This window comes from Pelophylax lessonae (assembly GCF_965119305.1).
Source record: "Pelophylax lessonae genome assembly, chromosome: 2".
Classification (NCBI taxonomy): Eukaryota; Metazoa; Chordata; class Amphibia; order Anura; family Ranidae; genus Pelophylax; species Pelophylax lessonae.
The window spans coordinates 584,895,158-584,921,988 of record NC_138769.1 but is presented as its reverse complement, the minus strand read 5'-3'; the positions used below and the strand labels follow the sequence as shown (position 1 = coordinate 584,921,988).

General features: G+C 44.1%; 1 protein-coding gene across 2 annotated transcripts in view; it reads right to left on the bottom strand.

The window, feature by feature from the left end:
• Positions 1 to 26,831, bottom strand: part of LOC309545542 (TRAF family member-associated NF-kappa-B activator-like) — an 87,329-nt gene that overhangs the window by 40,452 nt on the left and 20,046 nt on the right. Inside the window, exon 2 of one of the 2 annotated variants that reach the window (XM_082244755.1) lies at positions 6,130 to 6,244. The exons of the other annotated variant lie outside the window; for it this stretch is intronic. The gene's annotated coding sequence lies outside the window, so the exon portion shown is untranslated. The remainder of the gene's footprint in view (positions 1 to 6,129; positions 6,245 to 26,831) is intronic. 2 annotated transcript variants of the gene reach the window in all.

Below are 26,831 nucleotides of genomic sequence, written 5' to 3'. Positions count from 1 at the left end.
GCCAGGAGAAGATCTGAAAATCTCTGCATGTACTGCGCCTCCCCGGATCATTTGATAAGCGTCTGTCCCCTTGTCCGCAAAAAAGAGGGTGAGTGTTCACATGTCTTGCTGGGGGGATTAACGACTTCTTTTTCTAATCCCTATCTTTTTATTCATTTGACCTTACAGTGGGACCATAATAGGATCACCACCAAGGCTATGATCGACACAGGATCTTGTGGGAACTACATTGACACTAGTTTTGTTGCTTTAAATAAAATACCTATTATTTCAAAATCAAAACCTGTCTCTGTTAGTTTTATTAACGGTATTCCGTTATCTTCTGGTCCAATTACCAATCAGACACAAGCACTCCTTGCTACTGCTAACGAGTCTCATGCTGAGACCACCACTTTTGATGTATTACCTACACCCCATTTTCCCATTATTTTGGGACTTCCCTGGTTACACATACATCAACCATTCATTGATTGGAAAACCTTCCCCTCTCACTACTGCGAGACCACGTGTAACCTTCAATCATATAAAAAAATCCTGTCCATGGTGTCAGATGAAATTTCACCACCACCATGTTATCAGGATCTATCAGAAGTCTTCCTTGAGAAAAATGCTCATGTATTGCCTCCCCATAGGGACTACGATTGTTCTATTGATCTACTCCCTAATAGTAAACTACCTTTCGGTCATGTTTATCCTCTTTCTCAGGATGAACTTTCTCATCTCAAGGAATACTTGGATGAGAATTTAGCGAAAGGGTTTATTAGACCCTCTACTTCTTCCACAGCTGCAGGACTTTTCTTTGTCCGCAATAAGGATTTAAGTCTCAGGTCTATTATTGACTATAGGCAATTAAATACCATTACGATAAAGGATCGCTATCCTTTACCTCTCATTCCCGAACTTATTGAACAAGTGCGCGGAGCTACCTACTTTTCAAAATTGGACCTAAAAGGGGCATACGACCTTATCCGAATCCGCAATGGGGATGAGTGGAAGACGGCATTCAGAACCAGATACGGATTATTTGAATATCTAGTGATGCCTTTTGGGTTGTGTAATGCTCCCGCAGCATTTCAACGATTCATAAATGACATCTTCAGAGACTTACTTGATGTTTGTGTTGTGGTATATCTGGATGATATACTCATTTATTCTCAGTCCTTGTCTGAACATGTAAGACATGTAAGACTTGTGCTATCCAGATTACTCGCACACAACGTATACGTAAAATTAAAAAAATGCCTATTTCACAAGGAAGAAGTACTATTCCTAGGATACATCATATCTAAGAACGGTATCAAGATGGATATGAGCAAGATATCATGTATACTGGATTGGCCTGTACCAACAACTCGTAAGGCATTACAACGATTCCTTGGATTTTCAAACTTCTATAGGAAGTTCATCAAGAACTTCTCTTCTATTGTGAGACCACTCACACAACTTACAAGTGTAAAGAAACCATTCAAATGGTCTGAAGAAGCAAATAAAGCTTTCCGCTTGTTAAAATCAAGCTTCACTTCTGCTCCCATACTACGCCATCCAGACCCATCCCTTCAATACATCCTGGAGGTAGATGCGTCAAATATGGCTGTAGGAGCAGTTCTTTCCCAACGACCAACGAATACTTCACCACTCCACCCAGTTGCTTTTTTCTCTAAATCACTAAGTAGCCCAGAGGTGAATTACCCAGTGGGTGAAAAAGAGTTGCTTGCCATAAAATTGGCACTAGAAAATTGGCGTCATTTACTTGAAGGTACTCGATTGCCAATACTCATATATACAGATCATAAGAATCTCCAATACCTTCAGACCAACAAGACTCTTTCCCACCGGCAGGTACGTTGGTCATTATTCTTCCTAAGATTCAACTTCCTAGTGACCTACACGCCTGCAGACAAAAACAAAAAAGCGGATGCGCTATCACGGCTAACCGAAGATAACTGCGCCAAAATCCCTTCACTTCCTATAATACCCCATGACCGTATTATTGGTGTTGTTCGTTCCTTGAAGGAAGAGATTCTGCACAGTATAGGACTGGATTCACCACCACCACAACTAAGTGTTGATGCAGAAGGCTTCCTCTACTTTAACGACAAACTCTACATACCTCCTGGTATGCGTACCAAGATTTTGGAATTATCACATGACGTACCTATGGCAGGACATATGGGTATGACTAAGACATTCAATTTGCTCACCAGGCAATTTTGGTGGCCTGATATGAAGACGTCTGTACAAAAATTTGTTTCCTTATGTGACATCTGTGCAAGGTCCAAAATTGACACTACAAAACCATCTGGTCTACTTTGCAGTCTACCAATACCCAAAGTTCCATGGGAAGTTGTTTCCTTAGACTTTATAGTAGAATTACCACCTTCCAAAGGATTTACTACCATTCTAATGTCAGTGGACCATCTGACAAAGATGGCACATTTCATTTTCTATTCGCAGACTACCTTCATCTAAGGAAACAGCGGAATTACTAGTGAAACATGTGTTCAAGCTACATGGAATTCCAAATTCCAATCTGACCGAGGTTCACAGTTCATCTCCAAGTTTTGGCAAGCTCTATGTCATATACTACGAATTGAGCGAAAACTTACTTCTCCCTACCACCCTCAGACCAATGGACAAACTGAAAGAGTCAACCAGTGCATTGAACAATATTTGCGTTGCTACACCTCATACCTACAGGATGATTGGGTGGACCTCCTCCCTCTGGCAGAATTTGCTTACAATAACGCAACCCACAGTACTACTAAGCAAAGTCCATTCTACCTAAACTATGGGTTTCATCCCACACTTCTTCCACCACGCATCCTGCCATCAAGTAACCCAGTAGCCTCTGACTATCTTACCCAAATAAAAGACTCTCTGGGTTTACTTAACACCACCATCTCATATGCCCACAGCCAACAAAAGAGGTACTACGACCTCCGTAGAAGACCTTCTCCTCAATATGCTATTGGGGATCTCGTTTGGCTATCTACGAAAAACTTAAGGTTAAAGAACCCCAGGAAAAAGCTTGGGCCTTTGTTTCTAGGACCTTTCCCAATTGAGAAGCTCATTGGGAGAGCTGCAGTTCAACTCACCTTACCGGCAGATCTTAAAATACACCCCATCTTTCACGTGTCGCTACTGAAACCACATGTTCCCAACCAAGGAATAAGACTTACCATCTCGCCTCCACCTCCAGTACAAGTTGAAGGCGGATAAGAATTTGAGATTAAGGAGATTTTGGATTCTCGTATCCACAGAGGGAAACTCCAATATCTCATAAGATGGAAAAACTATGGACCCCAAGACGACACCTGGTTGGATACTTCTGACGTTCACGGTCCCAGGCTTATACGAAGGTTCCACTCCAAATACCCGGAGAGACCAGTGCTATAGGCCTTCCGGAGCTGGCCTTAAGGGGGGGGGGTACTGTAAGATTCTGGTACCTTCGGTACCCTTCCAGCCCAATTCTTCCGCATATAGCTACCTGTCCCTTTAAATCTCGTGACGTCGTCACTAGGCGCCGCTCTGAGCGGCTATTTCAATCGCCGGTTTTCACTCACAAGGTGTTCGTACAAACCGCTTGTTACACAGCCTTGTCTGACGCTGCCGAAACCTCCAGCTATTTCCTGTATCTCGCTACGGATCCTGTATCTCGCTACCGATCCTTCTCCTCATTACCGGACCCCTCATCTCTCTAAAACCAACTAGTGATAAGTACCCCGCAGGGGATTCCTTCCTATCAACTTGCACTATCTACTCTTGTATACTAGAGACTGTTGCTATCTATGCATTACTATTTCTATCATCTGCACTGTTACATAGATTGCTACCTCTTGTGTCTACTACCATCTATATCCTTGCACTGAGTTAGCAATTCCTGTACACTTCATCTGCTGTCCCCTACCACCTGTTAATTGTACATGATTGCTAACCTATCTGCATACTATCTATCACCATCTGCTAACACTCCTAAACATTACTATTGAGTGCCTATCATTGCTATCACTACTCACGCCTGTCCTTTCAGCACATCACCTCTATACTATCGTATACAACCTATCACTCCAGGAACATCTTAACTGAGTGCCTGTATATTTGCATGCTGAGGCAGGCTGGGCCACAATTATGAGTCTGGAGAGTTGGATATGGTGATTCAACACATCTCTGCACGACTACTGAGTGGAAATTCTGCAGCTGCATATCCAGTTCACTAAACAAACGCCGGAGCGTTACAGAAAGTGGCTTGGGAGGTGCGCCTTCATTCAAAAAACACAAGCAAAAAGCAACACAAGCCAGCAGCTACTAGGCTCTCTTGGCTTGTTTTGTTTTGGACTTGTGTTTTTGGGAATGATGACACCCCTCTCTAACCACTGCCCTTCACAATAACATAAGCTGACAGTAACTACGCCACACTCTTTGCTGTGTATACATAGGGAAGGTGGGGGAGCGAGCTATCTGACCTCTCTACTCAGAAACCCCTACACAAATTTGAATGGTACAGAGTACAATGTGCACTGGGTCCCAAGGGGGGTTTAGCAAGCTTTTATATCTTCTGTCAAGACATGATCTTTAAAGACTCCATTAACATTCAAAGCTATAAAATGATTCTTTCCACTTGCCAAATGCTGAGATTTTTATTCACGAAACTTGACAACATTCTAGGCATGGTGCCATAATGCCATTGTAGCACCCTCCTAGGTAGGTGTTAAAGAGAGAGAGTATAGTTTTGGATCCTTTCTGCTTACCATAAAGATTGCCAGATAAATCTACATTGTTCTCTGCCTACCAGAGAGAAGGATCTGTTAGTGTGCTCAGGTGCAACTCAGTTTGTCTGAAATGTTTCACACTGGTCTAATAGGGAGGCATATTGGACAGTGGATGGAAACCTGCCAAATGAGTGTACAGGCATTCAGTACAGCCCTGGTGATTGGCAGACGAAAGTATCTTGGTGCATGCTGGAATACTTTATAAATGCCAAGAGCAGATGTGCTCGGTGTTCTTTCAGCTGGAGAGCGGAGTCCTGGAGGGAGGGGGCGGCTGTCTCCTCCTCTGTAGAAGTTGCCATGTGGCCTCAGGTAGTCGACCTGAGTGCCTATAGAGCTAGAGAGGAACTAAACCCGGAGGCCCTGTAGAGCTGACCAGAAGGGAGACACTGGAGGATCTGATTCTGCAGTACAGTGTGTACAGATCTGTGTCAAAGGGGATGCTAAAGAGTATACTAAAGCTAATGAAGTTCACCGAGTCTGTTGCTGGAAATAGAGAGCAAGCAGACTTAACCCTTTCCATACATGTGGCAGTGTGGTTAAAGCAGCGTGACTGCTTCCACAAGTAACCTGGTGAGGCCAAGTGAGAGTTGTCCTTATGAACCATAAATAGTTCCAGTTGGAGTATCACACTATTCCCTTCTCCCATCCAAGTTCCACAATAAATACAAAAACCAAAACCCCTGGACTGTTTATTTAGCAACGAGCCTTTGGGTGTAAGCATGAATGTGTGAAATGTACCCTAAGTGACTGTCTGCAGGTAATCAGAGGAGGCCCAACAAGTCATCACACAGCAAGCCCTATGGGGACAGTGCTACACTAGTAGAGCAGATCTATACTCAAATGCTAATATAAAGCTTTGTTACCAGCCTAGCTAGCATGTATAAGTAAAAGGTAAAAGAAATATTAAAATACTTACATTTCCTGGAAAAAAAAATCTTGTCCATTGTTCATTAATGCCAGTCACTACATCCATGATCTCAGCTGAAGGAGAAGATCAACAAGGCTGATCTCTGACCTTCCTCTTTAGCTAGATCACATGACTAAATGCCCAGATTTTTAGCATGTGACCAACACTAAAGGGAGCCTGAATAAGTATTTTCTATATTAAAAGTATTCCAACACGTTTTTCCCTTTATTTATCTATGCTGGCACAATTGTAAGGCAGCTTTATGTTAATATTTGAATATGGATCGACTTTATTCTGCAATCACAATATCACTTACATCTAGGTTACTAGATTGCAGTATGTTTATGAATGATCTCCCAAGTACCTCCTGTGTGTGTGTACAGGGTGGAAAACTTTCTGAGGTCAATTGCCGATTGTTTAATGCATAAACAAATAGTTCACAGAACGCCGTACATTGTTACTGTGGGATAATCAAACAAAACTTTATTAGCTTTCAAGAATTCACATTTCTTTGGCAGTTTGTCATCTTTCGTCTTTAAAACTTCTTCCAGGTAAGAAAAGCAAATACCTGGTAAGCAAGAAATGTAATATTAGGTTTTATGTCACAGAAGATGCACTTCTCCTTATTTTTTTTAACAGCTGTCAGATCCTAATAAATACCCCACCACCACAAATTTCCTTCCTATAACCCAATGGATTGTTTTTTATCAGAAGACGCACAAGATCCTTTTCTATTCTTACATCATAAAGGAAAGCATGTGTCTCACAATACATCTTAGGCCTCGTTCACATGGGCGCACTTAGGCATACGCCCATGTGAGGGCCATGTTGTACACACCAGGATGCACAGGTGTTCCTGCACCCCCATTCAGGCAGTCCCATTTATGTCAATTGGGATGCAGCGGCTGCATGGACACAACTGCTGCTCCCAATTTGACAGCCTTGTGAGTGCAGGTCCCTGAATGCAGACAGTGTGGGTTCAGGGAATCGCACCCACACAGATGTCAAATGGGTCTTAAGGTGATTAGTTGGACAGGCTTCCCGATCATATGACCCCTGTGATTGGCTGTCACATTGGATTCACTAATGTCAGTGTGTAATATGTTGTTTGTACTTTCCCTACTAATGATGAGAAATGTTAAAGAGTGTAGGTGGGCTGCAGTGCAGTACAGTGGAATAATGCACCCAGTCCCAGTGCAATGAAAGAACTTGTGCAGAAACAGTTCACAAATAACCCGGCGGGAAGGCAGCCCAACCTGGATCACTCACCAAAGTGATAGAAAGCAGAATGTAGCCGAGCTGTCAGCGTCTGCAGAAAGGGGAAGAATGTGGCCTGGCCATCTTATGCCCAACAGGCAGGTGTCCAAAGAAGTTGCGAGCCCTACAATTTCCCTCCTAATCAGGAACCTTTCCCTGCCGCTAGTACTGTCCGTACCAGGCGAGGTATCTTTCCCTACGCTACCAACTCACAAATGCGCAGCAAATCTGAGAGCCAGGGCCATAAATAGGCTCTGTCTGACCCAAGATGGCCTCCAGAGTCACATAGGGCAGCAGCATCCAATTGGATACTTCCTCAGTGACCCAGGAAAACAGAAGAGCTGTGTTCCCCCTACATTCCTTTCCAAGAGCGCCACCTGCAGTGTAGAAAGTAGACTACACCTGCCTACAGCGGAACAAGACTGCATCTGAGCACCACAAACCAAAAACACTATATAATTTAAGCAAACTCCCCCATCCATTCATTTATTTTATTATTATTTATTTTATTTCATCCATTTTTTTTTGAAAACCCTCCCTTAGCAACCCCTGGGATGTATGACGAACAAGAAAAATAAAAAACAATTAAAATAAAGGCCCGTACACACGAGTGGAAATTCGTCCGGGAATTTTCATCCGACGATCGATCTGCCGATTTTCGGCTTGTTAGTATGGTGCTTCCGACAACCGACTCCGACTTTTTGGCCGAAAAAATCCTGGTGTGCAGGCTATATAATTTTTGTCGACCGTCAAAACACGTCCGATTTTCTTCTCATTAGTACAGATTTCGATGGGGAAAAATCTTATGAGCAAGACTAGGCATGCTCAGAGATGAAAGAACACAAAGAAAGCAATCAATTATGATTTGTGTTCTCCAGCTGCAAAAAGGCTCCTGCAATGACTATTATCTGACCTCTAAATTAATCGAATACAACTGGCTTTACTTCAGCATCTAAAAGTTTTTGGATACCCAAGCTTAAACTGTATTTCTACTTTTCCAGCCCAACTGGAATAACACTTAATTTATATTTGTTATATGTCCACATATCATATCTTAAAAAACAATAATTAGAAATTGCTAATTAATATTTTGATGCTTTTTCTTATAACTCCGGCACTGAAAAATCCTATTCAGTTGTTATTGTTTATGAGGGGCCTGGGGAAATAGGTTTGCCATAATTAACCCTGTCTGTACTGTCATGGCAGATCTCATTATCAGCTGTAACAAGATTTGAACACTGTCTGTTCTAACACAGGGTTGATTTGGAAGCTTGGCTTCCTTATTGTATGTTAATGAGGAAAACTCCCTTCTTAGCCTTCTTAGCCTTTCTATTGGGACAAGCTTATTTTAAACTTGTTCAAAAATATTTGCAGTATGGCATGACATCTTCTCATAGGAAACATCTAAGAGAAGAAGTATTTAGAAAAAAACTTTTTTGCAAATGAGAACAAATACACGTAATGGGGTTTTCTCAAATCTGACTCCAAATATGGAAAAACACTTTACACTTGTACATCTACACAGGACGTAATACTTTAGTGAGCACAACAGACTTCCCATTTATCTGCAATTCTGTCATCAGATTGTCATCACCATGAGGGTGATGATATATTAGACACTTAGTGCTCCTATCCATCCCTCTCCTTGCCCATATTTACATTTCCAGCAATGACAGTCCAAGACTGTCCAGATAGCATAGTAGTATTGCCTTTCTGCTAAGCTGAGGCTTCAAAACAAAGTCAAATAAATGGACTTGTGTCAAATAAATAGTGCCTTGCCTACCCCTAGCGTTGGTGATCAGGCACCATAGCTAGCTTCTGTGTTCTTCACCTATAACAAACCCATTTCGCATAAAGCAAGCAGGCCAACCGGTACTCTGTTGCCCCCAGGTCTTACACAAGGCTATAGTGTCTGGCTGTACAGGATGTCTTATGAGACGAAACGCAGCGTTGGATCTGCTACAGGTGTTGCTGTGATTCTGTCCAGATGTTTTTATGTACTACATAAGCGCTTTTTTATTGGATATATGTAAGTGTTTTCCTATTTTAGATTAAAATTTCTTTTATATGGGTATACACTATGTCGAGTCTTCTGTTTTTGTTGAGCTCACGAGGAGGATAATATCCGGTCTGTGTTACGATCATATGAGGATACTCATCGGTTTACATGCTATGATATGAGATGTGTGGTGGATGCTGAAAAATACTAAATTCTTTCCAGTACCAGTGATATCGTGACCCCCATTCATACATATATGCGCAAGTGACCTAAAGAGTGTAAGGTCTATTGGGTCCTAATTGTCTGGTAAGCCCCCCCCATGTTTCATATATTGGTTGAGGTTATGCACATTGATAACAGTGAAGACACTTCATGCCAGAAGAGATTTTCTGCACTTTTTGCACTTTGGTGGTTTCTCCCATAACTACACATATATGTACTTTATAATCTTATGTTTTTTGCACTTTATTGATTTTATTCTTAATAGTGTCATTTAATGTTATTTTTTTTTTTTTTACCAGCGCCGCCATATTTGTTTTTGTTCCTATTGAGTATTGCGAATTGTCTTTCATTCTTTGCTGGCTGCTGGCCACTGTCTTTAATTGTTAGCGCAGTATTTCCTTTCCCAATTCTGTTCCTATAGTGTCTGGCCACCATGCTGGGGCAGGCACCAACTTACCATAGCAACCAGGTACTTGAACTGAGCACAGCAAACAGATACTTGTGGTTGGAAATCAGGCAGAGTGGTCGGTGACAGTCCAGATTCAGGGTAGGCTCAGGTATGAGCGTAGTCAAAATCCGATTCAAAGTCGCCCACACAAGAATCCAAACTGGCGGGCAGGGTGAGGGGCAGACGAAGATAAGGGTCTGGGTACAGGAACAGGGCATACGAACAGGGTGCTTGAAGCACGTATTGAAAACACTGTTACAAGCCTGAGATTGGACGATTGGTTGGATTAAAACAGGTTTGGTCTCCATCCAGAGGCTGTCTACATCAATCACCCATCAGCTTGATAGCCAGACAGGGAGAATGCAGGATGCTGGAATGAAACCATGGAACACCAGTGATGGTCTCTAGAGTATTTATTGTGAGTGAAGAAAACTGTAAATAAAGCTTTCTCTGGGTTTTGTAATCCCAGATTGGTCCCTGGAGCTTTAAATCATCAAAGTGTCTTGGGTGGCATGAAGCCTTAAATCCTGTGTCTACATCTTCCTGAGTGTGGGAGTGTATAGGTGGGCATATTCGTTATAAGGCAGAGGAGAGATTCCATACACACAAGGCAGGGAGAGTTGAAACAGCTGAGCGAGTCTGCAGGCCAGAGAGCTGAGGCAAATAGCAAATCCAGAGGACTGGAGGAGTTCTGTAAGTCTTGGAGTAGTGAGAAAACCCAGGGTGCTAGAAGAATTCTTTCTAGAGGCCAAAAGTTGGCCCATGCAGTAAGGTGCTGTAACGAATGGCAGCCATAGATGGAGCAATTTTCTTTTGATCAATCAACTTGGGTACAATCAGTCTGCCCATCATGGTTCGAATCTCGGCCAGTCCTTGCTGAACCATCCGAGATTCGAACCGTCTATGGCCGGATTAAGACTGAATGGGCCAGGAAAGCCATAGAGTTGGGTCTGATGGACCAGTGCAAAAAGCAGTGGTGCCACTGATAAAGTCAGGTGGCTCTGCATTTTTTGGTTATCTGTTTTAAAAGAATAATAACATTTATGGACTGACGTTCACCTCTAAATGGAGCCATGAAACAATAGACTTCCTAGCCCTCACTGTATTTACAAAAGAAGATAAAAACTACACATAAACATTCACTAAAAAGACAGATAGAAACAGCTTCTTGTCTACAATCAGCTGTCACCACCCAAAATGGGTGGGAAACAGGGCAACTGATAAGGCAGTACAGCCAGCCCTTCTTTACCGGGCCCGTGCCTCATTAGCTAAAAAGGGGGGCCCAGGCAGCTGCCAAGCAGGAGAGCCGACTACTGCCTATACTGACATTGATTTTCATGCTACAACCATGCAGTCTTTGCAGACAAGGCAGAGGCTTGGGCACTGCAGTCCGTAACAGAGGAAGACATGGAAACACACTTGTTCCATTGCTTCTGCCACTATACATGTGGAATCCGGGCAGAGATGTAGCGAAGAGGGCAGGCAGACCAGTGTAATGTTCGCCGTCTCGTCTGAATGTGCTCTGTCATTTTTGAGTGTAATGCCTCATGTACACGGGACATTTTAAAATCTCTCCTGAACGCTGGAAATTGACAGCTAGTAACCGAAAGTTAAAAATGTCAGTTTTGCCGCGTTTTCATGCCGGGTTTAGCGGCATTTGCGTTTAGAAGCGTTTTTACATTGTAAAATGGTCAGAAATGTATCCCCATTGAAAACACCTTTAAACGAAACGCTTATAAAATGCAAGTTACCGCATTTAGACGCATTTGCATGCTGTTACAAGCATTTGGCATTTCAAATGCCAATAAACTTCTGTCTAAATGCATTTTTCTTTGCTTTAAAAAAAATGCCACTAAACTCAACTGCCTCTAAATGAGTATAAATGACTCATTGTAAATGGACAGATAAGATAACATAGTGGAGAGTTCAGGGGTTGCGGAAAAAAAAAAACCAACTGCTCCTAAACGTCCGTTTATCAGCAGCAGTGTACATGAGGCCTAATCAGACACTTCTGGACTGCAAACAACTGCGAGCCTCTGTGATCAAAGGACAGTGTCATACCTCCTAGTTGGCTGCAGTTCCTGACCATTGCCCAGTCACTTGTTCATGGCTGAAGTGCACTGATTAGGTGGCTGGCTTTAGTTAAGTTAGGCTGCAGCACCTTCTACATTTTCTAGTTTATTTTATTATGTTCCTCTGCCCACCATGTTCCCTATTTGAGGGTCTGTACTGAGATGGGGTTGGGAGGGTGGTCTGTGCTGAGAGGAGTTTAGGACTGTGGGGGGGGGGGGCCTGTGCTGGGTGGGGATTTGGGGCTATAGGAGGGAATCTTCATGGGGGAATATGCCCTTGGAGGGGAAATTTGTATTGAGAGAAAGGGGTTTGGTTGTCCTCAGCATTCCCATGGAGCCCATTCAATTTGAATAGGCTTTAATTCACACCAGAACACAGAACTACTTTTTGGTGGTGTGTCTGCAATCTGCTTACATACAGGTGGCATTGACAATACAATGGCACCCGCAGCAGATCACAGGGGTAGTGCTTTCCAGCAGTGTGGAAAAGGCTCACAGAAGAATAAATACATTTCTAAAAAAATTTCAATGACAGCCCCAGGTCCCAATTTGACAGGTGTGCAATTGTAGGGGAGTGGTCCTTGATGCACACTTTTTTTGGGGCCATATACCAGCACTCACACACCCGTCACCTATAGTGTAATATATGCTGCCTGCACATACTGTAGCTCCAGGTGGCAACAGCTACATAAATCACTGATTCGCATTGTACAGGCCGCAGTGCTCTTGTGAATGAGCACCAATACCTCATTCACACACACAGCTTTATTTATTTCTCTATACACTTTTAGCTTTTACATTTAGGGTCCTTTCACACAGTCCGCCTCCGTAGGTGGATCCGTGCTGCTCAGCAGGGGATCGTAAACACAGATCCCTGCTGAGCAGGAAGGTGACAGCTCCCTCTCCACTCTGTGTGTGGAGAATGAGGTGTCAGAGCCCCATGCATCTCTATGAGGGAATAGGATGAGAGCGTATCGCCTGTCCGCTCTCATCCGATCCGATCCGCTGGACAGATAGAAAATAGGGTTTCACGGACAGGATCGGATGCGGATGGCAGCGGGTGTCAGCGGAGATGTCTCCGCTGACATCCGCTGCCCCATAGGGATGCATGGGGGATCTGATCAGATCCGTCTAACAAACTGACAGGTGGATCTGATCGGAGCGCTCGTCTGAAAGGGCCCTAAGTAGGATTTCTAGATTTCTGTGTCCACTAATAATGATTTTAGTGTATTTTTAGTCTAAGTATCATTCAATATTTTGGGGAGGCAGGGGGGCCTTTTAGGTAGACTGTACGGGGCCCCACAATTTATAACAGCAGCCCTGGTGGGGAATATTCCAAAAATTCTTATGATGTGGTTAAAAAGAATCTGTAATTTGGATGATGATTTTGAGGTAGCTAGTAACAACATAATTTAAAAAATAATAAAGAAGGAATATAAAGAAGAAGGATTATTAAATATAAAAAGGAAGTAAAGAAAATGGATAGAAAACAGATGTTATAGAGGAAAAATAAAGCCTCACCAATAAATCGATGGAATATGCGTTTATTACACAATTCAATGGAGACTACAGAGGAGTAGAATGCATTATTAAAGCACACTAGCCCACTTTGCTAAAAGATAAAATCTTAAATAAAGTATTACCAAAAAGACCTAAATTATTTTACAGGAAGTCCAAAGCATTAAGAAACATGATAGTGAAAAATGTGGTTAACCTCCCCCCCCCCCCCCCTTGTAAAGAAAAAAAGTTTTCTGGATGTAAAAGTTTTTTTCCGGTGCCAAAAACGTGTAGCCGAACGAACAAGTACAAGTATAGAAAAAAAAAAATTCAGTCCAACAAGAATAGTAGAACTTTTGAAATAAAGTCACTGATCTTGTAAGAGTACATATATCATCACCTACTGTATGTGCTGGAGTGCCCGGGTGTATGTCGCACCACCAGGGAATTAGGGAGAAGAGTCAGTGAACATATGAACAACATAAGAAAGGACTTTTCCCATCATGAGATGCTAGTCAGCTTAATTTTTATGGTATTGATAGAGGGGAGAAAACAAAAAGTATCACAAAATGGATATATTTATTTCAATACTTTAGAAGGCCTAAATATAGAGGTTGATCTAAACTACTTTATTACCAATTTATTTATTTTTAAAAATATTTTTATAAAATACTTTCATGTTTTTAAAAATAATTATTTGCATTTAATGTATAAAATGGATGGGTTGTATTGTAACAATAATGTCTTGCAGTAATGTAATGTATAAAGTGCCATGGGAATGCTGCCAATTCGTTATATCCAGATTTTGTTTAATTAGGGGACCATACATGTGCAGATGTCAGGATGAGATCGTTATAGCCTCGGGAGCATCGAGGGATGTTTAAATTATAAGAAGAGTGGGAATTAAACGGCAGCAGGAAATGGATGGGAATTGGCAGCAGCACAGGAACATAGATACTGTATGTTTAGGGGTATAGGATTATAAACTGTAATATGCAAATGTGGAAGATAAAAGGAGGGTAGTTAAAGAGCTTCCTGTAATGCTTCCTGAAGACGTCATGTTACATAGTTAGTTACATAGTTAGTGAGGTTGAAAAAAGACATCAGTCCATCCAGTTCAACCTATGATGTGTGTGTGTGTTTGCTGTTACCCATACATTGTATACCCCTGTATGTTGTGGTCTTTAAGGTGCCCATCTAATAGTTTTTTGAAACTATCAATGCTCCCTGCTGATACGACTGTTTGCGGAAGAGAATTCTACATCCTTACTGCTCTTACAGTGAAGAACCCCCTGCGTATTGTCAGGATTATTGGGGAGATTAAATAAAAGAAAAAGGGTATTATATTTAAAGGCCATGTATATTCAGTCCTATATAGAGATTTTGAACAGCACAGCTTCCATCTTGTATAGGGGTGATGGAAAGTTCATATATGTTCTTTTAAACAAAATGTCTCTGACAAAAGGGTCTTATAATTTCAGCAGATGTTTCTGTTTCTCTTTTGGTCATAAATAAATGAGGCCTTTTTACATCTTATCAGATAAGGGTCATTTTAACCAGATACCATACTAGTCACTGATGGCCAGTCTCACTTGTAATCTTATCTGTATTTTACAATGAACAATAAGTTCAGTGTAATTTAGTAGATTCACATACGACAACATAGACACACATACGACAACACTCATTACACTTACAACACACAAGCTACTCACATCCATACATATACTCATCTATACATACTCCATCTTATTCCCTCATTTATCTGAAACTTTGAAGGACGCCAAACGAAACTCCTCCCTAACTGGCCACCATTTTGGGAAGGCAGCCATCTTAAGGACTCTGGTAACGACCATTTTAAGCTAGCAGCCATCTTAGGTGTGGTAAATATACCTTGCTGTTTATTTGATTATTATTTAATATTGTTTATTTTCTTTCCTTATATGTTTTAAATTGCATATTCAAGGGTAATGAGATTACAATCCCAGCCGTATGAACCATAGTAGATTTTTTTCTAACAGCTGATTTTTGTTTTTATACATTTTTATTAATATCAGATTTAGCGCATATTAGCGTATTAGTCTACCGTTTTGCTTAGCCTATTCTTGCTCCATCTGCAGTGGGGTGACTGTCGGCTGCGCAATTCGCAGACAATTGTGGTCTGTTTATATAGAATACTTACCTATGGTTTATGCTATACCTAGGGAAAAGGTAATCTTGCTTTCATTTTTTATTTCATCATTGAGCTAAATATCACATTGCATTTATCATTTAAGTTTGTATTTTATGTAAAGTTATCTCTTTGTGTCATCTCAAGTTTAAACATTTATTGTGAATACATGTCTTGTGAATAAATATTCTTATATATTCCTTACTGTAGACTGTACTCACTAAGATTGGTATATGCTGTTAAAAAGAAATTCATCGATTAAAAAGAATTAGTTACATATTGATTTGTGGAAATAAGTTGAGATTCTCCTACCTTACAGATCTTTGCTTATTTACATAAATAGACACTGTTATATTCAGAGCAGTATAAATATTCTGACAGTATTTTAAGGTTAAACCGCCTTTCCTCTAGTTTTAGCGAGTGGCCACATGTCTTATTGTATTCCCTTTCTCTGAATAGGTTTTTCCATATGCTAGGGTTGCCAGTACAGTATTTGTACATTGGTGTCATATCCCCTTCAATCACCTCTTCTCCAGAGAGAATAGGTTCAGTGCTTGTAGTCTTTCCTCATAGCTGATGTCCTCCATTCCCCTAATTATTTTTGTTGCCCTTCTCTGGACTTTCTCCAGTTCCAGCACATCCTTCCTGAGGACCGGTGCCCAGAACTGGATAGCATACTCCAGATGTGGCCGGACCAGAGTCTTGTAGAGTGGGAGAATAATCTCTTTATTTCTGGAGTGAATCCCCTTTCTTATACATCCCAGTATTGTGTTGACTTTGCTTGCAGCGGATTGGCATTGTATGCCACTGCCAAGCCTGTTGTCTACCAGTACCCCCAGGTCCTTTTCCATCTTAGATTCACCCAGAGGTTCCCCCCCTAATGAGTAGCTTGCTTTCTGGTTTCTGGCACCCAAGTGCATTACTTTACATTTTTCAACATTAAACCTCATCTGCCATGTAGTTGCCCACTCCATTATTTTGTTCAGGTCCGCTTGTAAGGTTTCCACATCCTGCCCAGAAGATATTGGCATGCTCAGTTTAGTATCAACCGCAAATACTGAGATTTTACTCGATATCCCCTCCTCTAGATCATTTATGAATAAATTAAACAGGATTGGCCCCAGGACAGAACCCTGGGGGACCCCGCTTTCTACACCCATGCAATCTGAGTACTCCCCATTAATCACCACCCTTTGCAAGCTCCCCTGGAGCCAGTTCTCTATCTAGGTACTCACCTTATGGTCCATACCTACCTTCCTTAGTTTGAACAGTAAGCGTTTGTGGGGAACGGTGTCAAAGGCCTTTGCAAAGTCCAGGTACACCACATCCACAGGCTTACCTTTATCTAGGTGGCAGCTCACTTCATCATAGAAGGTTGATAGATTGGTTTGGCCAGAATGATTTTTCATGAATCCATGCTGATTACTACTAATAATACCATTTTCATTACTAAAGTCTTGTATGTGGTCCCTTAACATCCCCTCCAAAACCTTGCAGACTACTGATGTTAGGCTGACCGGCCTATAGTTACCCGGGATATATCTCAGCCCCTTTTTAAATATTGGTACCACGTTGGCTTTTTTCCAATCAGCTGGCACCATACCCGTCTGTAAACTATCCTTAAAGATCAAGAATAATGGTCTGGCAATCACCTGGCTGAGCTCTTTAAGAACCCTCGGGTGCAAGCCATCCGGTCCCGGTGATTTATTTATGTTAAGTTTCTCTAGTTTAGTTCTAAGTCTATCTTCTGTTAGCCATGGCGGTATTTCCTGAGGTAAAAAATTTGGGGGAGCATACCCATGTATTTCCAAAGCTGCTGCAGCTATGAACCAAAAGACATGTATATTAAAAAAGAATAGCGCGCAAATGCAAAAGAAATTACTACCAAATCTGAAGAGAGTCCATAAATAAAAATGGGGGTTTGGTCCCACCATATGGCCATATCGTGCTCAAGCCCACTACTGCGTCAAAGTACCCCATTATCAGTGGGTCCTACACTATCCATGAAAAAGAGATGAATCCAGCCCTTCTAACCCTTGGAGACAACACTCCTTGCTGGGAAAAATGTGCAAATGCACTACAGGGGACTCCTCCTATATCCATTTGATGGTGGACACTGATTGAGTACAGGTGTATGTGGGGGGTGGGGAGGGCTGCTCAACCTCGATAGTCTGGTCAGACCGAATACATAATAAACAGGCAAAAAATTTGGGGGAGCATACCCATGTATTTCCAAAGCTGCTGCAGCTATGAACCAAAAGACATGTATATTAAAAAAGAATAGCGCGCAAATGCAAAAGAAATTACTACCAAATCTGAAGAGAGTCCATAAATAAAAATGGGGGTTTGGTCCCACCATATGGCCATATCGTGCTCAAGCCCACTACTGCGTCAAAGTACCCCATTATCAGTGGGTCCTACACTATCCATGAAAAAGAGATGAATCCAGCCCTTCTAACCCTTGGAGACAACACTCCTTGCTGGGAAAAATGTGCAAATGCACTACAGGGGACTCCTCCTATATCCATTTGATGGTGGACACTGATTGAGTACAGGTGTATGTGGGGGGTGGGGAGGGCTGCTCAACCTCGATAGTCTGGTCAGACCGAATACATAATAAACAGGCAAAAAATTTGGGGGAGCATACCCATGTATTTCCAAAGCTGCTGCAGCTATGAACCAAAAGACATGTATATTAAAAAAGAATAGCGCGCAAATGCAAAAGAAATTACTACCAAATCTGAAGAGAGTCCATAAATAAAAATGGGGGTTTGGTCCCACCATATGGCCATATCGTGCTCAAGCCCACTACTGCGTCAAAGTACCCCATTATCAGTGGGTCCTACACTATCCATGAAAAAGAGATGAATCCAGCCCTTCTAACCCTTGGAGACAACACTCCTTGCTGGGAAAAATGTGCAAATGCACTACAGGGGACTCCTCCTATATCCATTTGATGGTGGACACTGATTGAGTACAGGTGTATGTGGGGGGTGGGGAGGGCTGCTCAACCTCGATAGTCTGGTCAGACCGAATACATAATAAACAGGCAAAAAATTTGGGGGAGCATACCCATGTATTTCCAAAGCTGCTGCAGCTATGAACCAAAAGACATGTATATTAAAAAAGAATAGCGCGCAAATGCAAAAGAAATTACTACCAAATCTGAAGAGAGTCCATAAATAAAAATGGGGGTTTGGTCCCACCATATGGCCATATCGTGCTCAAGCCCACTACTGCGTCAAAGTACCCCATTATCAGTGGGTCCTACACTATCCATGAAAAAGAGATGAATCCAGCCCTTCTAACCCTTGGAGACAACACTCCTTGCTGGGAAAAATGTGCAAATGCACTACAGGGGACTCCTCCTATATCCATTTGATGGTGGACACTGATTGAGTACAGGTGTATGTACATGTCTTTTGGTCTTTTGGTTCATAGCTGCAGCAGCTTTGGAAATACATGGGTATGCTCCCCCAAATTTTTTGCCTGTTTATTATGTATTCGGTCTGACCAGACTATCGAGGTTGAGCAGCCCTCCCCACCCCCCACATACACCTGTACTCAATCAGTGTCCACCATCAAATGGATATAGGAGGAGTCCCCTGTAGTGCATTTGCACATTTTTCCCAGCAAGGAGTGTTGTCTCCAAGGGTTAGAAGGGCTGGATTCATCTCTTTTTCATGGATAGTGTAGGACCCACTGATAATGGGGTACTTTGACGCAGTAGTGGGCTTGAGCACGATATGGCCATATGGTGGGACCAAACCCCCATTTTTATTTATGGACTCTTGAGATTTGGTAGTAATTTCTTTTGCATTTGCGCGCTATTCTTTTTTAATATACATGTCTTTTGGTTCATAGCTGCAGCAGCTTTGGAAATACATGGGTATGCTCCCCCAAATTTTTTGCCTGTTTATTATGTATTCGGTCTGACCAGACTATCGAGGTTGAGCAGCCCTCCCCACCCCCCACATACACCTGTACTCAATCAGTGTCCACCATCAAATGGATATAGGAGGAGTCCCCTGTAGTGCATTTGCACATTTTTCCCAGCAAGGAGTGTTGTCTCCAAGGGTTAGAAGGGCTGGATTCATCTCTTTTTCATGGATAGTGTAGGACCCACTGATAATGGGGTACTTTGACGCAGTAGTGGGCTTGAGCACGATATGGCCATATGGTGGGACCAAACCCCCATTTTTATTTATGGACTCTTGAGATTTGGTAGTAATTTCTTTTGCATTTGCGCGCTATTCTTTTTTAATATACATGTCTTTTGGTTCATAGCTGCAGCAGCTTTGGAAATACATGGGTATGCTCCCCCAAATTTTTTGCCTGTTTATTATGTATGCGGTCTGACCAGACTATCGAGGTTGAGCAGCCCTCCCCACCCCCCACATACACCTGTACTCAATCAGTGTCCACCATCAAATGGATATAGGAGGAGTCCCCTGTAGTGCATTTGCACATTTTTCCCAGCAAGGAGTGTTGTCTCCAAGGGTTAGAAGGGCTGGATTCATCTCTTTTTCATGGATAGTGTAGGACCCACTGATAATGGGGTACTTTGACGCAGTAGTGGGCTTGAGCACGATATGGCCATATGGTGGGACCAAACCCCCATTTTTATTTATGGACTCTCTTCAGATTTGGTAGTAATTTCTTTTGCATTTGCGCGCTATTCTTTTTTAATATACATGTCTTTTGGTTCATAGCTGCAGCAGCTTTGGAAATACATGGGTATGCTCCCCCAAATTTTTTGCCTGTTTATTATGTATTCGGTCTGACCAGACTATCGAGGTTGAGCAGCCCTCCCCACCCCCCACATACACCTTACTCAATCAGTGTCCACCATCAAATGGATATAGGAGGAGTCCCCTGTAGTGCATTTGCACATTTTTCCCAGCAAGGAGTGTTGTCTCCAAGGGTTAGAAGGGCTGGATTCATCTCTTTTTCATGGATAGTGTAGGACCCACTGATAATGGGGTACTTTGACGCAGTAGTGGGCTTGAGCACGATATGGCCATATGGTGGGACCAAACCCCCATTTTTATTTATGGACTCTTGAGATTTGGTAGTAATTTCTTTTGCATTTGCGCGCTATTCTTTTTTAATATTTCCTGAGGTGTGTTGTTTAGTTTGGGCTTACAAGCTGGGTTAGTGTAGCCCCCCAATTCTTTTGTGAAGACTGAAGAGAAGAAATTATTTAACACTACCGCTTTTTCTCTGTCCTCTGTGGCCAAAACTTCCTTATCGTCTTTTATGGGGCCAATGTGTTCTGGCCTCGCTTTCTTACTGTTTATATACTTAAATAATTTTTTGGTGTTCTTTTTACTCCCTTCCGCTATATGTCTCTTGTGTTCTATTTTAGCCGCCCTGATTTCGTCTTTACATTTCTTATTACACTCTTTGTAATGCTTGAATGCTGCCAATGACCTCTCAGTCTTCTATTTTTTGAAGGCCTTTCCTTTAGCATTAATATGCATTTTTATGTTGGAGTTTAGCCACCGTCCGTGTGACGAAACGTACGTTGGGCGGGGATACAGAAAGCTATCTGTGCTGAAAGAGAGCCTGACACCTGGAAGTGGTGAGATATTGAGGGTGATCTGTGCTCGCACTGAAAGCTAGTGGAGCTGGCAGGGTAATACAAAAGCAATTCAACCCGGGTGCAAGAGGAATTTACTTTATAATACAAGCGCATATATTGATGATTTTTTTAGATTATATTTAAAAAAAAAGGTTTTACATTATTAGAGTTCTCTCTCTCTTCTGTTTTATGGCGATAATTACCCTGGAGTGGAAAAGCTGCTGCCTAGGATTATTAAACCCTTGGGGGAAAAGCTAATTTTTATCATAAGCTTCCCTGAGAGGTCATGGTCATCTGGTGAGTGTACAAGTGTGGTGGTAATGCACAGTGGAGGATAAGACACACAGAAGATAATGTACGTATTAGGGATTGACCGATATTGTTTTTTCGTTGCCGATACCGATACCAATATTTTGGCAATCGCATATCGGTATCGGCCGATATTTTGTACATTTAAAGTTTTGCAAAATAAACACAAATTTCGACACAAATCTGTTACTGAACATTTTAATGTTTAATTATTAACTTTTTTTTTAACATTAAGGGCTCGTTCTTCACACTTTAACTGCATGAAAACTGATAAGAAAACTGCACTGATTGTGAATGATGCATAAACTGCTGCAGCAGAGCACTCACTGCAATAATTTTAAATCACTACTGCAGCAGTGCAGTCAGTGGCAGCAAAACTGCTAGAAACAAGCAAGACAGGGGGCGTGGCCTGGCGCAGCATGCGGTGAGACGTGAGTAGCTGGAGCTCCGTCAACTAACTTTCCCTCCACACTGATCCTGTACCCTCACAGCCCGCCACGAGTCGCCGCTCCCTCCGGTGCACGTCCGGCACCCCGCAGGTCATGTCGCCGCCGAAAAAACCCACCGAAACAGCAGCCAAATTAGACAAATTTCGCAGACAGACCGGAGCGGCCCAAATCCAAGATGGCGCCGGGCCGGACGCGACCGCGGGATCGGCAGGAGGAGCAGACACGGCGACGGTCCTTGAGGCGATTTCAGCATGCCAGGCCACCCTGACTTCCAAAATTGATGAAGTCAAGGTAGACATATCTCTCATCCGCCAGGACATGAAACAGCTGTGGGAGAGGGTTACAGAGACTGAGCACCGGATTGGGGGGCTGGAGGACTCCCTGCCCCCTCTGCAGCACTCCACTACCCACCTGCAAGACCAGGTCTCTCAGATCCTGTCCAAACAAGACGATATGGAGAACCGTCTGAGGCGCTGCAACCTGCGATTCATAGGCCTCCCTGAGGGTTCGGAGGGCAGAGACCCCTCCACCTACTTGGAAAACCTCCTGATACAGACTTATGGCCGGGAGTCATTCTTCCCCACATTCGTGGTGGAGAGGGCCCACCGCCTATCGGGCTGCCCGCCACCTCAGGGAGCACCTCCCCGAACATTTATAGCCAATTTTCTAAACTATAGAAACCGGGACACGATACTCCGCCTGGCAAGGGAGAAGGGGAATATCCCAATTGGCAACGGCAGGGTGGCAATATTCCCGGACTACTCGGCTGAAGTCCAAAGGAAGAGGAAGAATTTCATGGAGGCTAAACACAGACTTCGGATTAAAAACTACAAGTATGCTATGCTGTACCCAGCCCAGCTCCGGGTTGAGGGCGAAGATCGGGTGCACTTTTTCAAGGATCCGGAAGCTGCCATTGCGTGGTTGGAACACCTCGAGACCCGTGATTGATCCGGAGACCACTCTCTCTTCAGAGCTTGTTACCTCCTCCTGAACTTTTTTTCCTGGCAACCCTTTCATCATGACTGTGAGTACGGCCCAGACCGTGGCTGCTTCCCCTTTTTCTTTTATCCTGATGCCGAATTTTTCCTTTTTTTTCCCCTGACTGTGATGGAACAGCCTTGTCTATAACCCCTGGCCACCTGCTGCTGAACTGTGGACTTCCGCCTCATCTGGCTGTGAGGGCCCCTTATTCAGGGACGGTTGGCGGAACATGGGAGTCTGGCTACGTGTTACCATGCCTCGAGCCCCGAGAGCGGTCCGCGGCAAGCTGACCAGCGTTGTTTCGCCCCCGGCACCTGCTGGGGCCAGGTGCACGGCCCCTGTTGTGCCAGTCCCCCCCTTATTTTCATTGTGTTTTTGCTGGCCTCCCTTATCCTCCCCCTCATCCTGCATTTGCATACAAGCACTGACCTACGCAGTGTGCTGACATGGGGGGTAAGTTTGGTTACTGCTCATGTGGACATTCTTCCCCCGGATTTTTGGCTGGCTATAACGGGGGCCTTGTTTTTGAGTTGTTTGGGACACTATGCCCGCACAAGTTGGGGTGGGTGCAGGGCGGGGTGGGGGGGTGGAGTATTTTTTGATTTGTTTTTAGTTGCTGTTGCTTATTGGACTGTGCATGCTTATTACCCATCTAAAAGGTCTGTCTTCACTTATTCCCTCAATGGGGGCCCGGATGCGACATGGAGCATCTCCCCTCGGAGGGCACCTTTATTGCTGTGTTCGTGCTCCGGGCCACCACGTGACAGGGTTTTCCCCGAGATCCCTGTACACGCTCGGATACCTTTACAGAATTCCACTTTATGGCTGCCATTAAATTGATGACATGGAACGTTAGGGGCCTGCGAGATAAGGTTAAGCTCTCTGCGGCCTTCACTACTTTAAAAAAGCATAGACCAGATATACTATTTTTGGTGGAGACCCACCTAGAGGGCCGTCTGCACCTATCGCTCAAACGCCCCTGGATAGGCTGGGTTTACCATTCTGCCCACACCTCCCACTCACGGGGGGTGGCGGTGCTAGTCTCCAAACATGTTCATTTCCAGCTTCAGGGATCTCGGATTGACTCACAAGGGCGGTATATTTTCCTGTATGTGTTAATATTTGGTGAACCCTGGTTGATTTCGGCCTTTTACGTGCCCCCGCCTTTTGCAATGTCTGTGGTTACGGAGGGGCTGTCCTACATGGCTCAATACCCAGGTACACCTGCGGTCTGGCTCGGGGACTTCAATAATGTGATGAACCCGACCCTAGACAGGATGCAGACAAGTCCCCATGTGGATGGGTCCCCTACTTCTACTAGATTCGCTCGTCTGATTGAGAGTGTGGGTCTGGTGGACACATGGAGAGCCAAGTTTCCCCTGCGACAAGAGTTCTCTTGTTTTTCTGCTATCCATCACACAATGTCTCAAATCTACCTAATTCTAATCTCTGCCACCCTCCTTCCCAGACTGGTATCCGCTGGATTCCTCCCCAGATCCTTGTCAGACCACAGTCCCTACTGAGTCTCGATCGGGTTGCCACACGCCAGGTCCCCCCCGACGTGGCGTCTACAACCGCTTTGGCTGTCTCTGCTGCCGGAGGAGGCCTCGCTCGACACCCAGTGGGAACGGTATTTCAGCGAAAACGTGGGCACTGCCTCCCCCCTTGCGGTGTGGGAGGCTTTCAAGCTCCACGCACGTGCCACCCTGATATCTCAGATAAAATCCTGCAAGGCGAACACCGTGGCGGCATACGACCGTGCGGTGACCGACCTTCAGGAGGCGGAGGCTGCCTTCCTAGCGGACCCCTCCACTACTGGGGCTTCCCACCTGAGGTCGTTGACGGGGGTGGTTGCCCAACTAGTGCTTGAGCAGGCTAACAACAAATTGTTCTTTCAGCGTCAGAGAATTTTTGAACATGGGGAGAGGGCCGGGAGACTGTTGGCATACCTAGTGCATTGCGAGGACAGACCCCCAGTGGTTATTTCCCTACAAACTGACGCAGGGGACCTCGTCACTGACCCCATAGCGGTGGCGGACAGATTCCGCTCCTTCTTTGCTTATCTCTACACGACTAGGGCCTCCAGTGACCTTACCGACATGCAGCTACTACTTGACAGTGTGAAGTTCCCTAGACTGACGGAGGAACAGGTGACTGGGCTAGAGGCTCCGATAACGGGGGATGAAATTGCGGAGGCCGTGTCCGGGTTCCCCAGGTCCAAGTCTCCGGGCACGGATGGCCTGCCCATCGAGTTCTACGCCTGGTTTTCCGAGCTTCTCTTGCCGCAGCTACTGAAGTTGTTCAATGCCATATTTGAGGAAGATAGGCTGCCCACGTCTATGACAGAGGCGCTTATTGTACTGATCCCTAAGCCGGGCAAGGACCCCAGGTTCCCGGAGTCATACCGCCCGATCTCGCTCCTACAAGTAGACATCAAAATACTTGCAAAAGTCCTGTCTATCCGACTGAATCGGGTCATCTTGTCCCTGATTCACGAAGACCAGACAGGGTTTATGCCCGGCAAGAACACTTCCTTCAACCTTCGGAGACTATACATGAATATACAAGCGCGGCACGGGAACTCTGGAAATAGGGTGGTGGTGACACTGGACACGGCCAAAGCTTTTGACTCCGTGGAGTGGAGCTTTCTCTGGGCATGCCTGGAGAGGTTTGGATTTGGCCCGCGGTTTATCAAATGGGTTCGCTTGATGTACAGTGCCCCGGTTGCCAAAATTTTGGCGAATGGCAGGACCTCTGAACCGTTCCCCCTAACTAGGGGGACGAGGCAGGGCTGTCCGCTCTCTCCTCTATTGTACGCCTTGGCGGCCGAGCCACTGGCCATCGCCATTCGAAACCACCCTGGTATAGATGGGCTGCGGGTGGGACCCCTGACGGAAAAACTTAGCATGTATGCGGACGACACACTGCTATACCTGGCGGACTCAGACGCGTCCCTTACCGCGGCTCTGTCCCTGATAGAACGCTTCGGCAAATATTCAGGTTTGCAAATGAACTGGGACAAGTCACAAATATTGCCTCTGGATCGCACCCCTCCGCCCCAGCGGCCTTCACCCTTACCCCTACAACGGGTGTCGAGGATCAAATATCTGGGGGTCGTGGTCACGCCAAATCCCCGGGATTATGTCCAAGACAATATCCAACCTCTGTACGCCCTAATTAAGGCCAAAACCCAGGTTTGGGCGAAGCTACCCTTGGGCGTCATGGGTAGAGCGAATCTCATAAAAATGGTTCTGCTCCCAAAAATACTATATGTTTTGTGGCACTCCCCGATCTACCTGCCCTTGAAGTTTTTCAAGCAAATGGAATCCCTCCTTAAAGCCTTTGTGTGGGGTCAGAATAGGCACAAGCTTTCTTGGCGCAAGCTTAAAAACCCCTCTAACCTAGGTGGTGTGGCTCTGCCTGATTTTAATCTCTATTATCTGGCCGCTCAACTGTCCCATCTGTTTCATATAGACAAATCCGACAAGACCCGCTTCCTACACCTTCTCTGCCCCAGGTGGTCCCAACTGACTGAAGATCCCCTGACTGCGGTGTTCCGAGGGGTGCGGGGTTCCGGGGGTTCGGGCGGGACCGACTCTATGCTTTACCATTACAGTAGGATTTGGGAGGTTGTTTATTAAAAATCTCACAAGCATAATAAAAACATATTTACATATATACAAAATTAAATAAATATATAAACAAAAATAGCTTACATCAGCATAGAAACAGAAAATTATTACTATCATGACTAAACTCAACAAAGCCCTAACCTCCACCATTTGGGAGGTTGTTATGACCAGTGTTGCCAACCCCCCGGAGGGAAATTTACTGGCAGAACGTCCAAAATTTACGGACAGCACCAATTTTTTACGGACACTGAAAAAAGTACCTAAAATAACAATTTTCAGTGCTAAACCGCGCAAATATCAATATTTTAACTATAAACATATAGCTAGTGCTATTAGCAATGTGTTAAAGTTAAACAAAAGTCAAAAAACATATTTCTCAAATTTACATGAAGGTTGGGTTACCATAACCCAGCCAGCACAGAGTTCCCCCTTACATCAGAGTCTACAGACTCTGGTCAGACACGGTACAGGAGGTGGGCAGACACTGCGGACATGGTACAGGAGGTGGGCAGACACTGCGGACATGGTACAGGAG